At 39.9% G+C, this 11,969-nt stretch overlaps 1 protein-coding gene across 1 annotated transcript in view; it reads right to left on the bottom strand.

Annotated features, from left to right (window-relative positions):
* Positions 1–5,733: 5,733 nt before the first annotated feature.
* The window catches only part of ZCWPW2 (zinc finger CW-type and PWWP domain containing 2), a 151,591-nt gene continuing 145,355 nt past the window's right edge, over positions 5,734–11,969 (bottom strand). Inside the window, exon 10 of the mRNA XM_087430655.1 lies at positions 5,734–10,220. The gene's annotated coding sequence lies outside the window, so the exon portion shown is untranslated. The remainder of the gene's footprint in view (positions 10,221–11,969) is intronic.

The following is an 11,969-nucleotide window of genomic DNA, read 5'->3' as shown; positions in this document are numbered from 1 at the left end:
CTGATTTTAATTATTAAGAAAAGAACAATGATGGTTATAATGCCAGATAGCTCATGGCAGTAAATCACTGCTCTAGAATAAGAAAAAGAGGCATTCATTTTTTCAAGCAACTAATGGACTATTTAGTAAATGTCTGTTCTTAAGGACAAAGTAGAACTCTGAAATGCTAAACATTTCATTAAATAAAACAGCTTGTTTCCTAAGAACTGCACTATGTGCAGTGACAGGATGTTCCAGGACTGACTGATTCCTTTGATAGGAACAAGAAGTTTACACGCCAGTGTTGAATAGGGAAGGGGGAAGGGTCACAGCCACCAGGAAAGTGTATTTTACAATTTATCAAGATCTGAATACAAATACCACTTGTTTTGTTTTTGTTTATATCAAGAAAGCCCATCTAAGAATAACTCAATTAGTATCTTGCACAGTACTTGGCAAGTAGTAGGTGCTCAATAAATGTTCATTGAATTAAAGTATTTATTGAGCACCTCATTAAGTGCTGTGACAGGCACTGACGGTAGTTTAGCAGATCCTGTACATAATCCTGGGCACTCACCATTCCCAAGTACATGGATGGCTTCTTATTATAAGCATCTGAGACTCTGCTCAGGGGGATGCTTAGTCTACATATGGGGCAGGCTGGAAGTGCTGGGCAGTTACTGTCCCTGGCAGCAGCTCTCAGCCAGTGGTGGACGGTAATGAGTGGATAAATGCCCCAGCTGCCTTGCCTCTCAGGTGGGACAGCTCTGAGGCATGTGGTGTGCTGCCTCCAGAGGTGGTGAGTAGGACTAAGCTCCAGGAGCCCACAGCACTAACCCGCTCACTAATATACACTGCATTGGCTTCCTTCCCTTCCTTTTCTCAATCTCCCACTCTCCTGCCAACGCTTCCTGGGATGACCTCCTAAATAAACCCTTTTTGCTTGCAACCTGTTTCATGATCAGCTTTGAAGGAACACAACCTATGAAAGTAGTCCTCCTAATAGCCATTATCCCTTTCTTCCTTGCTATCAGAATCCTTATATTTGAGGCAGAAGCAGTAAGCCAAGCCCTGGGAGATGGATTATCATTGGCATATGCCAAATATGACAATCCCATTTTCAGATTTTCCAGCCAACCTTAAAACTACAAGGGTGTGGTATAATCACTTTAGCCAATGAGATATATGCATAAACCTGATGGAAATTTTCTGGAGAAGCTGTTGATCTCCTGATAAAAAGTTATAGATGCAACTTTCTGCCTTGAATGTGATCATGGTGCTATTTGACATTTGCTGCAGCAAAGAGATCCAGAGCAAAGACTTTGCTGGCCCCAACATCATTGACTCACTGAACCAACAAGAGCAATGACCCATCTCTGAGACCTCTTGTTATGGGAGAAGTTAAGAGCCCTATTTGTTTAAGTCAACTTCATTCAGTTTTCTGTTACATGCAGCCAAAAGCAATTCTAACCAATACAAATACCTAGCACTATGTTAAGGGGTGAAAGAGAACAGGAAGGAACAACCCATGACTGTTTCACTGGGGAGTGAAAACTGTTATAGGATAATTAGAACCATTTTTATTAACTCTAAGATAGTGCATATGATGGAATAGTTTGTTCAAGCACAAGTTGAACAACTAGCTGGCACAGATTCAAGTACTGTGGAGTGTTTGAGGCTAGAGGATCCTCTAGGTCCCTTCCAATCTTAAGTTTCTATCATTCTCTTACTGTAGGGGAGGAAAAAGTCAGAGTAGTATTTCCAGAAAGGTTCAGGGAAGAAGAGAAGAAAGAAATGGGCTTTGAAAGGTAGATAGGATATGAATAAAGTGAAATAAAGAGTATTGCAATCAGAGCAAGGGGTTGGAAATATATGCTGCAGAAATTCTGCTTATAACTTGGAAATCTCATAGTGGAAAGCCCTAAACTTGGACCCCCCCCAAAAAATAAAGGGTGAGTGCAACTGCTGATGATGAATTTCAGTGTAGACATAAATGTAGACATATTAGCCATTCAGAAGAGCATGTTTCAACTGAAATATCTGCTATGACTGGATCCAGCTGATCTTGCTTTTAAACCCTCTTGGGAATCTGAAAATCAGCTCAATGGATAATGACAAAAGTGTTAACTTCTGTTACACCACTCTCTGAAGATGAGACCGGGATGTCATCAGGTGTGGCATTAAATGCCAAGCTGAAAAGAAAGTGGAAGAGACTGACATGGTGGAATTCAATGATACTAGACCCCTGAGAGAAGCCTCTTGTCATTGCTCGGCATTTACAGTATCTGTAACTCATTAGCTATTCCTTAGCGAAGCCCTGTGAACTAGATTCATTTTTTCTTTTAAATGAAGAAACAGAAAGAGGATCAAGGGATAAGCTCAAGGTAACTAAAAAATCTTTTCAGTAGTAAGATTAAACAAACGTTACCATGAGTCTGAAAGCTAGAGTTCTAGGGTGGGGAGAAATGTTGGGTCCCTGCTAATTCTAACCAGGACCATTAACTGTGTATTACAATGACAATAAAAACTACTGGTACCTGTATTTTCGAAAGTACTATCACATATGCTACCTTATTCAAACTTTACAAAAACCCAAGGAGGTAGATAAGTCAAAAATTAAATCCCTATTTTATGGAGGAGGAAATTTAAGCTCAAGGAGTTAAGCAATGAAGGTCACCCACCTGGTAAGGGACTGAAATTCATGCCTTCTAATGCAAACTCCCATCCTCTGTTCCTTCACCCTGCTGTGCAGCTTTCAGCCACGTGAAACCAACTTGATGGCCAATTCTCGGTAGTCTTGGAATGCCAAAAATACAGGCCAACACAGAGATATGTAACTTGTTAGAATCTTTATAGATAAAGTAATTAATTCACTTACTCATTGAATAATTATTTAGTAAATGCTAACCATGTGCCAGGCACCATGCTATGTGCTGTGGATCCTTAGAGAAGAAAAGGTCCTTGCCCTCAAGAAGTTTACAGTTCTTTTCAAAGGCTCTAAGCATCTTTGAATTACTCCTCTCGTACCTGAAGCAGAATGCCTTTCCCAGAGACACACTTGCAGCTGGCTCTGGTGTTGGGGGCAAGACCTGCCATGGTTTGCTGACTGGATCATCAAGAGCAAGGTGGTCTATAGAAGTGGACAAAAGAGAGTGAGTGGTGAGAGAGGCCTAGGGTTCCAGAGAAAAAGGATACATGTCAGAAGCTCCACAATAGCACTGTCCAACAGAACCATCTGGGATGACAGAAATGTTCTGTATCTGTGCTGTCCAATTTGGTAGCCACATGTAGCAGTCACTTGAAATGTGGCTAGTGTGACTGAGGAAGAGAATTTTTAATTTTGTTTAATTTTAATAATTTCATAACTGCCTGTATCAAGTGGCTATCATATTGAACAGCACAGCTCTAGAAGACAACCTGAGAGCTGAGCAACTGGAGCATGTTCTGCATCATAGAGTACGAAGAGCCACAAATTCTATCTATACAGAGTTGGAAATATATTTCCCTTCCAAAATTCCTCATGGTGAGAAAACTGTCTTTCCTTGGAAAACTACCTTGGTAAGTGAATTGGGGTAAGAGTGTGGCTATGAGAACATGAGTATTGTACTAGCTTAAGGTTTCTGAATCTCAGCACTCTGGACATGTTAGCTTGGATAATTCTTTTTTTGGGGTGAGGGCTATCTCATGCATTGCAGGATGTTTTGTAGCATTTCTGGCCCCTACCTACTAGATGCCAGTGTCACCTCCAGTTGTGACAATCATATATGTCTGCAGACATTGCCAAATGTCCCCTTGCAATCAAAACTGCCCCTGATTGAGAACCACTGCAACAGTTCAAGTAACAAAGCCATGGCCAAGTTACTCTGCAGGACAAAATAAGAAAAAGTAGAGTTTGCTCTTGGGAATGAGGTGGAGAAAACAGACTTGAGGATGAGAAGTGCAGGGAAGAAGAGAACAGCTTGAAGAAGGCATGAGGTGAGCATTTGGGGGACATTGGGTAAAGAACCAGTGAGAGAGCCCTGTGGTATGCAGCAGAAGAAAGTTCAAGAATAAGAAATCTGGCTCTTCAACTTGGAGTTGTTTGTAATGCCACCATGTAAAACCCTCTTTCATGTCCTCCTACACATGCCCGGTAAAATTTACAATGCTTTACAAATGTTTCTGTGAGTGGATTTTTGTTGAACTCAAGAAAGAAGCTGAGATTCATGCTTGGACTAAATTACAAACCTAAAGAAGGTCCCTGGATGATGATGATGATGATGAAGATAAAGCTTGAATTTACTGAGTCCCTTTCATGTACCAGGCACTGTTCTATGCATACCTTAGAACATATCAATAACTCTCTATGACATAGGCACTATTATTAGTCCCACTTTACATCAGAGGATATTGAAACACAGAGATGTAAATTGCCTGTATCAGTCAGGATTCAGTTAGGGCAGCAGAACCACCAGGAGTATTATGGAATAAGAAATGTATTAAAGCAATGAGACCTTACAGAATTGTCTGAAGAGCTAGAGAAATAAAGGTCTGGAAAAGGGGTGTTGAAGGACCAGGGGAAAGTCAGTAACAAGGACCACGGCACAGGTGGACAAATGGAAGTGGCAGGCACATCCTGCAGCTGGGCTGGGATCACAATGGAGGGCCAAGTATTTGCTGGTCAGTGGCCTGTAGTCCAAGAATGGGATGTGGAGTGAGGAAAACTGGAGCAAGCTGGCGCCCACAGGCACCTTCAAGCCTATCTCTTACCACTGCTGTCTCTCTGATGGCTTTCATCCCTGCAGTATAAATTTAGATAGAAAAAAGCTAAAAATTTAACTGAAAGATATTCACACATTTATATAAGTAGATGTAGATATTCACTCAATATTATTATTATTATTTTTGTTTGTGTGTGAGGAAGATCAGCCCTGAGCTAACACCCATGCCAATCCTCCTCTTTTTGCTGAAGAAGACTGGCCCTGGGCTAACATCTGTGCCCATCTTCCTCCCCTTTATATGGGACGCCACCACAGCATGGCCTGACAAGCGGTGCATCGGTGCGCACCTGGGATCTGAACCTGGGCCGCCAGCAGCAGAGCGCGTGCACTTAACCGCTACACCACGGGGCCCAGCCACACTCAATATTATTCATGAGCATAAAAACATGTTCCCTATTATAAACAATTAAAACAATAGGAAAAAGTTACATAAGTTATAGTAGAGCCATCAAATTATGTTGTTTTCAAGACTATTTAATGACATGGTAGATTATCATATAATATTAAATGGAAAAGCATACATGATATGTATATACCAATGATACAATTTTTATAAAATTATTCATACACACACAGAAAAATGACTAGAAGGAAATCCACCAAAACCCAAGTGGGGATTATGGATGATTTTTATTTTCTTCTTCCTATGTTATATTTTTCTCTGAGTGACTATACAGTAATAATTTTAAATTGTTTAGTGTGCTTCATAAATTCATTTATACAGGCTTTTTGTTTGCTGATGTATGTGTGTATATTCTGCCTTATTACATAAGATGTCTACAATTAAAATTCTTCGCCAAAAAAATCTTTTTTATTTATTTATTTTTATTGAGATCACATTGGTTTATAACATTATATAAATTTCAGGTATACATCACTATATTTTGGCTTCTGTATAGACTGCACTGTGTTCACCACCAAAAGTCTAGTTTCCATCCATCACCATACATATGTGCCCTGTCACCCTTTTTGCCTTACCCCCACCCCCTTCCCCTCTGGTAACCACCAATCTGTTTTCCTTATCTATGTGTTCGCTTGTTTATCTTCCACATATGAGTGAAGTCATACAGCAACTGTCTTTCTCCATCTGACTTATTTTGCTTAGCATAATACCCTCAAGGTTCATCCACATTGTCACAAATGGCATGATTTCATCTTTTTTTTATGGCTGAGTAGCATTCCATTGTGTATATATACTTCACCTGTTGATGGGCATTTAGGTTGCTTCCAAGCCTTGGCTGTTGTGAATAATGCTGCAATGAACATAGGGGTACATATATCTTTTTGAATTAGTGTTTGTGCATTCTTTAGATAAATACTCAGAAGTGGAATAGCTGGATCATATAGTAGTTCTATTTTTAATTTTTTGAGAAATCTTCATACTGTGTTCTGTAGTGGCTGCACCAATTTACATTCCCACCAGCAGTGTATGAGGGTTCCCTTTTTCTCCATATCCTCTTCAACATGTGTTATTTCTTGTCTTTTTAATAATAGCCATTCTGATGGGTGTGAGGTGATATCTCATTGTGGTTTTGATTTGCATTTCCCTAACAACTAGTGATGTTGAGCATCTTTTCATGTGCCTGTTGGTCATCTGTACATCTTCTCTGGAAAATGTCTGTTCAGATCCTCTGCCTATTTTTTTGATTGGGTTCTTTGTTCTTTTGTTGTTCAGTTGTATGAGTTCTTAATATATTTTTGAAATTAACCCCTTATTGGATTTCCAAATTAAACCCTCTTTAAAAAAAGATTATGCTAAATCACTTATTAAAGAAGTAAGGGTAAAATTTGTAAATTTTTATTCATCAGCATCTCAAATGAGACAAAGGAGCTCTGTTCAGAGGTCACAGCTGGTCCCTTGTTCCTGCCCTCAGTAATGCAATAAAAGGGGCCGGAACAGTTTCGCCTTTGGAAAGGTCAGCTGTGGTGCTCAGAGCCTCAACCTCAGCTAGGGAGCACCACTGCCTTCTATTCCTCTCTCCCCTGCCCTCCGTGCCACCATCTCACATGCAAGATTGAGTGGACCGAACCCGTCTTCAGGTTCTGGAGCATTAGATAATTGAAGACCCTCACCTTCTATTAGGGTCATGTGTGAGCATCACTTGGCACTGTACTTTTAGGGAATATAGCATGGTGAAATACTTCTGGCCAGCCTCTCACTCACATTCTCTCCTGGTGTCCTAAAATTCTACCTCGTTTCACCAAAAAATAATTCCCTATGATTTTCTACATCTGATGCCTGATATGTTAGTGGCCATGATAGGGCAGTTAGTTGTGGAGCCAGCAAACGTACTGGAAGGAAACTCCTAGTTATACAAACTGGGAAGTTGTCAATGGGTTGCTTCCACATTGGTTCATTGGAAGCCCTGACATGTGGAAGGTGCCCAGGAATAGGGTAACAAAGAGCAGGAGACTCACGCAGTCAAGCAGAGCAGCTGATCGGCATAAGTCAGAGCCCTGGCCTCTCTTCCTTGTCCACGGATGCATGCGTGATGGGTAAATGTGAGGAAGCCGTGTGAAAGTGGTATGGGCTGTAGTAGTGTGATGCCTATATATCTCATTGCTTTGGAAATATAATATCCTATATGTTTTAGTTCTCCAGCAATGAGATCCTCATCGAATTGCAGAGTCTCTGCACAACGAAAGCTCAGTTTCTCACCGGGTGACTTGGAATAATACACATTTGGCACAAGTGACTAAATCATTTTCATCCTTTTAGCAGCAGGTTCCAATCATAGCAACCTAATCAATCTTCTGGCCATCTACATTAATCCTCAAAATGATCCAGATAATCCGATTGGCTGCAGTGCAGCCCAGTCACAATTTACATCAGACCATCTGGTGACTGTGTCTCCTGCAAGAGCAGCCCCTGAAGGACCATCTGCTTCGATACTCTATACGTCCTGCTGAAGGAGGCAAAGGTTGAGGCTGACCACACACCAGCAAGCCATTCTCCTCCTGTCTTTGCATGAACCAAAGAAATCCTGAAATGCACTGTAATCTAGCTGCTCACATCCTGCAGTGCCTGCTTTGCATTCTCAGTGAACACATCGTAATATTCAGAATGCAAATTAAACTTTATGGGTGCCATAACCTTGGCCATTTATTGCAGCAGATTCCATAATTGCCTGATGTTGCTAATACAGCCAAGACTACTTTGGCATTTTTTTTTTTTAACTTTTGCAGATAGAGATGCCATGTTGATTAAGCAATCCCGGTGTTTCTTTGCACTATTTCTTAGGCTAACATATTAGTTAAGGTCCTTTTGCACACAAGCAACCAGAGTCAGTCTCAGCTAGATATGGACGGTAAAATTGAAAATAAAATATATCAGTATACTCAAATTTAAGTAGTCCTTGAGGAACGAGTTAACATTCTGAGGGAAAAATAGAGTTGCACCAAAATATAAGGAGAATTAGAAAAAAAACTTGTCAGTTTAAGACCAACTGGTGACTACCTGTTATACTAGAAGGTAAAAGTTGTTTCTTTGAATAATTTGAACCACAAAGGCATCTATGGCTGCCCTAACTTGGAAGAAAATCACCCAGTATCATGATTATCGCCAGAAAAGAGCTAAGATAAAGCTGGCCCTGACTAGGAACAAATAGCTGAGGAGGATGAAGTAGAATCTCAGGGAATATAAATCTCTTTGAGTTCTGGAGGCAGAAAGCCTCCCCAAAGATGGCTGTCACAAGGGGGCCCTCTTCCCAGCTCATACACTGCAAGTGATTCCTCCTTCAACCTGCATCTCCTTGTGCTGCTGATTACTAAACATATCACTCAGTTCCAAATACAGTGTCACCAATCAAGAAAAGTAAATGACAATATGAACGAAATGCTGTTGGCATCTCTGCTTCCTGTTCACCCATTCCTGGAATTTCTCATAACCCATTTTTCTTATAACCCTCAGCATAGACATTTTTCATCAATTTATCACGGCAAAATGTGAGCACTGGGCACTTATGTCCTCTGATAAAAGGTTGCTTCCTTGGACAAGCTGGGACCTGGTCTTTCCTACCTAGAAAGGCAGCTGCTCTGTGCTCTCTGGATACTACACTCGACTTGTGTGGATTTGGGCCCAGTCCTGTGGGCTTTGTGGGATCCTTTACAGGCTTCATTTAAAAGCCTTATCACAGCCTTTAAAAATCCAAGTAAATTACTTTCACCAAGTCCTGTGAAATAAGGAGACTATTTTTGTTTACTCTTTCCAAGAATTTAATAGCTAGAATGATTTCCCCTTCCAGAAAAGGGTCTGTTTGTGCTTACCTCTTTATTCTTTCCCCAGTTTATATTATGAAATCTTGAAATAATACCTGGAAAACAGCTCTCCTGAAGCTTGGGGTAAAACTCACCACTCCATCAGTTTAGGGGTCACTTTTTTCTATTTTTAGAAGATAGAATTAATTCTGGCCTCTTGGCCGCTTTAAGAAATAACACTTTCTTTTTTATAACAACAAATGAATATTTCCAACTTTGAATCCCCTGCCTTTGCACTTTAACTTAGCTTGTTTCCACTAATACATTTGAGACCAAAAGAAATTTCGACTGTTAATTTAAAAATGTTAAGGAGTTAAAGTTTTAAAAAACCAAGCAATTCAAAAGTGCACAAAATTATAAATGAAAGTCCCTTCATACTAGATTTTTATTTATCCTACTACTAACTGGAAAGCACATACATAGACTTACCTCACCTAAGCAGTTCAGTCAACGGCTTTTGAAAAGCTACACTTTTCTTATAATGGCTTCTCCCTGTTTTGGGGGCATATAACAACTTTTCAATTAAAAACACATGAATAAACATGCTATAAGGAGCGACATTTCAACCTTACCATTTCAGACAAAGACACGCTAACCAATTGGCTAAACAGTTTCTGATTATACAATATCATATGGAACAAATTTAAGTGGTGCACTATGTGTAGATGAACTCAAAGTGTTTTGCTTTCAGCTGTGTGCTAAGGAACAATAAAGAGATGGCCTCATCTACACTTTTCAATCTGTTGTGCATGTGCTCAATTTCCATATGTTTTGAAACACTCATGTGTTCTGTCTTTATTTGGCCCCAAAGGTGTTTTTCTCTTCAATAACTTTATTATTAAGTTTAGTTTGACTTCATGATAACCGTGAATTCCCACAAGGTTGAAAACTTGGTGAAAATCAAGGTGCAGAAGGAAGAATGCATTTCCCAAAATAACTTCCTCGTATCACTCCTTCTCCAAGACGGGTGGGAAACGGACTGATGCCCCATTTTAGACAATGGACAGTCCCAAAGGTCTCTAGGAAAGCGCATCAGCAGATGAGGACGAGCAGTCTCGGCACTTACACTTCAGGCAACAATTAGCCACCAAAGCTGATAGGCTCTGTAAATGGCTGGGAGGCACACATCCCAAAGTGCACTTGTGAAGTAGATGGGGCAGGGCACACTGGTTCCGTAATCCATCTCTAGTCACAGCTGTTAGTATGGTTAATAATCACCATGACCTTAAATACAAAAGAAGAAATGTAGAATGGGTAAATAACGTACACTGGATTATCCAGTGAGGCAGTATATGTAGTGTTGAAGACCACGGTTCTGGAGCAGGTTGAATTAGAACCTGGGCTCTGCTACAAGATCTTGGGCAAGGTACAGAACCTTTTTGTGTTTCAGTTTCCTTATCTGTAAAACACGGATAATAGTAGCACCTATCTCATTGAGTGGTTGTGAGAATTAAATGTTTTATTACAAGTTTATGCACCGAGCACAGTGCCAGACATGTAAGTGTTTAATAAACATTAGCAACTATCATTCATGTAGAGGAAAGTGGAGTGTCAAAGCAAATACACATTGAGTTTGATTTTTAATCTATGAGTAATTAAGGCCCTCAAATCATCATTTGCACAATTACAAATTTTCAACAAACTCACTTAAATAAAGCTTTTCTTGATTCTCCACCATAAACCTCTTATGGTTGTTACTCTGAAATAAAATAGAATGTGTTAGAGTAGCAGATGTTGCCTATGCAACCCCCATCACCTTGGTCCTGACCATCTCAGTCCACTCTGGTGTGCAAGGCAGGCCGGAAGCACGGGGAATTACCATCCTCCAGGAGCAGCCCTTAACCAATGAGCAGTGGGAATTGATATATAAATATCCCAGTTTCCTCACCCTCTGGGTGGGATAGCTCGGAGGCATGTGCCCTGCGCTGGCTCCCAGAGCTCCCCCAGCAGGACTGAGCTCCAGCTGCCCACAGGGGTAACTTGCTGACAACACAGCTTTGGTGGCCCCCTTGCCCTCACTTCCCCACCTCCCTACTGTGTTTCCTAAAGCCCAAATCTTGTCTGATTCTAGGGGAAATCCCAACTAAGACAGGCAGCAATACAAATACAACAAGCTAAAAAAATGTGTTTTTAAACATATTCATCTCGAAATTAAAAAAATATTAAAACGCACACCAAGCAAATTCAAGAAATTCCAACTTATTCTACTTTGGATAGAATTTGTTTTGGGCCTTAGATATTTAATGGTTTCAGGAGAACTTTTTACTTCTTTTTAAAATCTTTGGCTCACAAATGCTATCACTCAGTGGATATTTCTATTCTTTATTTCAATCTCATTTGAGAGTGGAAGAATAGCTTTGACCTTGTTTAGAGTCACTTGAACTCTGTGGGCTTCAAGCTAACTTTTTCTTCTGCACCCCAAGCTCCATTTGTGCCAACAAAACATTACTTTCTAGATCGAATAAAAATATCTTTGTAAAAGCTTATAAAAAGGATCATAAGATGTGTTGGTGTCTGAAATGGCTGCAAGGTGTATAAATGAATCAGGAGCACTCAGATTAAGTTTTCCTTGAAATACAGAGTTTCCAAAAGAAAGGAGTCTTTGGGGGAAAATATTTATGAAGATTTACTGCTTTGTTTTGTTTGTTTGTTTGTTGTTTTATTTTGTTTTACTTAAAACATTTGAAGGATTGTTGCAAGTTTTCTCTTCAACAACATTACCCCTGAATTCTCTTAAAATTTCTAAGAGACAATCATTTCTTTGCAGAATGAATATTTAAAGTTCTTGCTACTTAAGACAACCAAATTCTTGAGGTTCTGTCAATCCAAAAAAAAAAAAAAGTCTTAAAGTCCTTAAATCAAATATCTTTAAGGATTGTGCAATTTACCATGAATAGACTTCAGCATATGTTTACATTTATGCCAAATTTATAAGGTCATTGGCATTATAGCTCCTGAAAAGTAATTTGTAAG

The sequence above is a fragment of the Ceratotherium simum genome, chromosome 5 (genome assembly GCF_057802395.1).
Source record: "Ceratotherium simum simum isolate JZ-2026a chromosome 5, ASM5780239v1, whole genome shotgun sequence".
In the NCBI taxonomy this organism is placed as follows: Eukaryota; Metazoa; Chordata; class Mammalia; order Perissodactyla; family Rhinocerotidae; genus Ceratotherium; species Ceratotherium simum.
This window is presented reverse-complemented; position numbering and strand designations above follow the sequence as displayed.